This window comes from Poecilia latipinna, unplaced genomic scaffold, assembly GCF_001443285.1.
Source record: "Poecilia latipinna isolate Pla-1442-1.1 unplaced genomic scaffold, P_latipinna-1.0 Scaffold1986, whole genome shotgun sequence".
Lineage (NCBI taxonomy): Eukaryota > Metazoa > Chordata > Actinopteri > Cyprinodontiformes > Poeciliidae > Poecilia > Poecilia latipinna.
In genome coordinates, this window is record NW_015114602.1 from 1 (window position 1) to 4,266 (window position 4,266).

At 41.0% G+C, this 4,266-nt stretch overlaps 1 non-coding gene across 1 annotated transcript; it reads left to right on the forward strand.

The window, feature by feature from the left end:
• Positions 1-1,791: 1,791 nt before the first annotated feature.
• Positions 1,792-1,883, forward strand: trnar-ucu (transfer RNA arginine (anticodon UCU)). Its single transcript is given in 2 exon segments — positions 1,792-1,828; positions 1,848-1,883. It is a non-coding gene; the product is annotated as a tRNA-Arg (tRNA).
• The last annotated feature ends 2,383 nt before the right edge of the window (positions 1,884-4,266 follow it).

The following is a 4,266-nucleotide window of genomic DNA, read 5'->3' on the forward strand; positions in this document are numbered from 1 at the left end:
TTGTCCGTTAGAATGTTTAGATACTTAAATAGCACATTTTTACAAGAACAATGTCCGAGAATATCGCCTGTTCTTCTCCTTTAATCCAGTGAAAGTTTCAAAGTTTAACTTTTAGCCCAGAAAAAACATTGGAATAATCTTTCTTAGGTGATAATCACATCAGATTTCTAATCCAACCATAAAAATCAAAATGATGGAAATGGTGGATTGTCATTGGCTCATCTCTTCAATAAACACAAGAACAGCAGAAGAACCGGAACCAGAACCACCAGAATCAGCCTGATGGAGTTCATTATGTTCATTAATGAATCTGAGAATAAGAGTGAAATTAAAAATATCTGAACAGAAAGTTTTAATTAACTCATTTTACCAACCAGTCCAGTCAGTGACAGGAAACAGAAATTCATGAAAATGGGATTTTTTCTTTATATCAGTTTAATCTGCATGTGGAAGGGTTTCATATGTTAAATAAAAAATGTAAAAATCTGAAATTAGTTTGGTTACAAACATCCTGGAGTTCGAATCTCTTCCTCATTAATTTTAAATTGATCTATTAGTCATAAAAAACTTAGAATTATAAAATATATCAATACTATAAGTAGCAGTCATATAATATCCTGAACAGTTAAAATTAGACCGAAATTGTACAAGAAGTTCAGTAAGAAACACTCAAAACGAGGATCATGATTGAACAACAGAACAGATGAATAAGAGTCAAGCAGTAAAATATAGATGTATTCATCCAGTACCTGCCACAGAGAGGACAGTCAGAGCTGCAGGAAACTCATGGCTGCCAGAAAACACATCGTAAGGTCGTAAGGTCAGCAGAGGAGCAGAAACATCAGAGATGGAGGAACAGAGAGGGAACCACATCTGACTGCAGCTCCACACGCCTGCAGGAAACCTCCCTGTTTCTGCATCCTGATGACAGCAAGGTGTGAAAACCGATTTCCTTCCTGTTTCCACTGGATCTTCAGATGACAAACATTTCTGTTAACTTGGTGATCCTCAGAGACGAAGCAGCTGCAGTTCATGGAGTTACTGATGTAACTAAACGACCCACTGCATCAACTACTGGTTCAACTAAACTAAACTAAACTAAACTAAACTAAAGCTGGAACAGTAAATGGAGCGTGCAGCCGCATCCACTGCAGTGAAAACAGAAACTCTGACCAGCAGGCGTTTATTTTTCTGCATGTTTTCAGGATTTAGAGAAAAATGAAAAACTTCACCCGTCTATGATGCTTTGATTAGATTTTAAATGACATTATCATAGTTTATCAATCAATTATCAATATAATATTATAATCATTATCAATCAATCCAGTGTAAACATCACATTATTGCCTATTTAATGACAATGACAATGAGGAAGAGAGTGTATATAGTTTTTAGGAGGTCAGAGGTCAGTCATTAGGGTAACAAAAGGGCAAAAAGAGCCGTTTGCTTTCCTGGTGGAGGCAGTCTGAACACCGGAGGTTCAGTGTGTCTCCATTACTGTCTTTTGCCACACTGTCTCCTGTGAAAATATGGAGGAAAAAATAAATTAGCACAACAAAACAAGTCATTGATTCTGTCTACGGATGGTACGACAAAGGTTTTTAAAAAGCGTCCAGGCGAGAAAACAGTTTATTTTTCCGCTTATTAATTTAAATCATAATCACGGCAATCGCCATATTTAATCTGTGAAGGTGTTCGTAGTTCTTAAGAGGCAAAACGTTTTACTTTTAGCTGTAGCAGTGGGCCGTTTACCACTAGTGAAAAACTGAAATGTTCTGGTGAGCAACAGGTGGCTCCGTGGCGCAATGGATAGCGCATTGGACTTCTAGTCAAGCACTTGAGAGGTGATTCAAAGGTTGTGGGTTCGAGTCCCACCGGAGTCGCGTTTTGTTTTCTAGACAACCTCATGAATATATTTTCAGAAGTTACAGACTTGGTTTAATCTGTCACCGGGTTCAGTTACGCTGACAGATAATACACGAAGTCCAAAGTCAATTTTTATCAAACTGAAAATTGAAACGTGTTGCTTCTATCAGCCACTAGAGGGAGACTGTTCATCGTTAAAACCATAGACATAATATAAGAGTAGACCCCGCATTGGCCGCTCCGGCGCAGGAAATACGGCGGCCATCTTGGAGCGGTATACCCTCCTACTTTGCTCAACCAAAACAGCAGAAGATGCCTCAGCACTGAGGGATATTGTTGTTCTGGTCGATGGATTATTGATGCGAGGGCTCCACAGACAACATTTCACAAGTAAGATGGACATATTATTGTGTAGATATTGTGATTAGAATATTACTTTACTGTATTTATGTCCACCGGCGAGATACCAGCTAATATTAGCTACAGTGCTTGGTGTAATACGGGTTCAGCCCCGCTATGAAGGCTAACTGAGACTCTGTACATCTAAAAAAATTAATTATGCTCTAACATTGACTTAGATTATCTGACACAAGGGCCTATATTAGAAATGAAACAATATAACACATATTATAAAACTTATGTGTCATAACATTCACCAGCAAAGTTTACACAGGTGGTAAAGATTATTATTTATATTCTTTCACTCTGTCAAAAGTAAGATACATCCTAAATCTTCCGTTTTTGTTTTGAACGTTTCCTCAAGACACGATGTGAGGAAAAGTAAATTTTGGGATTTTAATTTTCTGACATAAAGGTTTCCGCCTCAAACTAAACCCTAAATAAAGAATAATAATCATTCTGCAGTTTCAGGAAAGTTAAATCCCAGGTTTGATGGACTCACTCACATTAAATATTATAAATTATTTGATTGTTATTCTGCTGAATCACTTCAAGAACTCATCAAATCAATAACAAATCTATAATCTATACACAAGTTACAGAACCGACTGGGTTCTGGAACCACTTCAACAAAACCAGAAGGCGTCTAAACAGGATTTTATTCATCGTTCTTCGTTAAATATTTATAACTTATTTTCTTGTCTTTTCAACCTTTTTTTTTTGACTGATTAATTTTTAACGATCAGAATGTTTGATTATTTTATTGATGTTTATCACAGAGTTGGCAGGGATATTTTCAGAAAGTGACATTTTTGTTTAGGAAGCAGCAGTCCTGTGTTCTGACCCGGTTCTGACCCGGTTTTGTTCTGACCCGGTCTAAAGCCTCCAGGTGTTCCCCCAGGTGTTCGTCGACGGGGCGTGGCCAGCGGCCTCTACGTCATCCGACCTGACGACTCGCCACGGCGCTCAGCGTCGATGGCGACATGAACGGCGGCGGATGGACCGTCTTCCAGCGCAGGAGGGACCGGAAGGAGAGCTTCGACAGGTGGGAGGACAGACACACATCACCACGCCGCCACCGCCGTGCTTCACTGTCTTATTTAGCTAAACCTGCAGAAATATCTGATGTTGAATCGTCCGCTCCTCTGCGGTTTCCACACGGCTCAGTCCTCCTGCCTCTCTCTCTTTATTCTCTTCATTTGGTTCAAACTTCAGGAAACAGTTTTCAGCTTCAGAGTTGCTGCTGTGGAGCAGCTCACCGTCACAGCCGGCCCCTCGGTTCGTCACAGCCGGCCCCTCGGTTCGTCACAGCCGGCCCCTCGGTTCGTCACAGCCGGCCCCTCGGTTCGTCACAGCCGGCCCCTCAGTTCACCGTCACAGCCGGCCCCTCATGGTCCACTTTGAAAACTCTTTTTGATGCTTGGCTTTTTGCTCTTCTTCCCATTCCTGCATTTTTATTGTTTTATCGTTTTTATCGTTTCCATATTTTAAAGTTTTGCTGAATTTTTGTCACAGCTGTTTTTGTTTTAAGGTGTTTTATAGATAAAGTATCAGGTGTTTGTGCTGGACTTCATCCACCCAGAGGCAGCCATCTTGTTTCCAGAGAAGAGGCAGTCTGGTCATGACCTTTGACCTGCTGGCCTGTTAGTGTCCAGGACCCAGAGGGGGAGTTCTGGCTGGGCAACGAGTCTCTGCACCACCTCACCTCCAGAGTCACCTGGGGCAGACCACAAGTTTACATACACCTGGCTAAAGAGACACGCCCACTTTTTATTCCACCTGTCTGTGGTTAAGAAACGACTCTGGGTTCAGGACAAGCCTCAAGAGTGAGAGAATCTGTCATTCATTCATTCATTCATTCATTCATTCATGTCTCCAGGATCAGAAGTTTACATACACCTCTCAGTATTTGGTAGAATGACCTTTGAACTGTCTGACTCAGGCTGAATCTTTCTCTCTGTAGTTTTCTGGCAGTTCCTCCTGTGGAAAACAGCCCCGCAG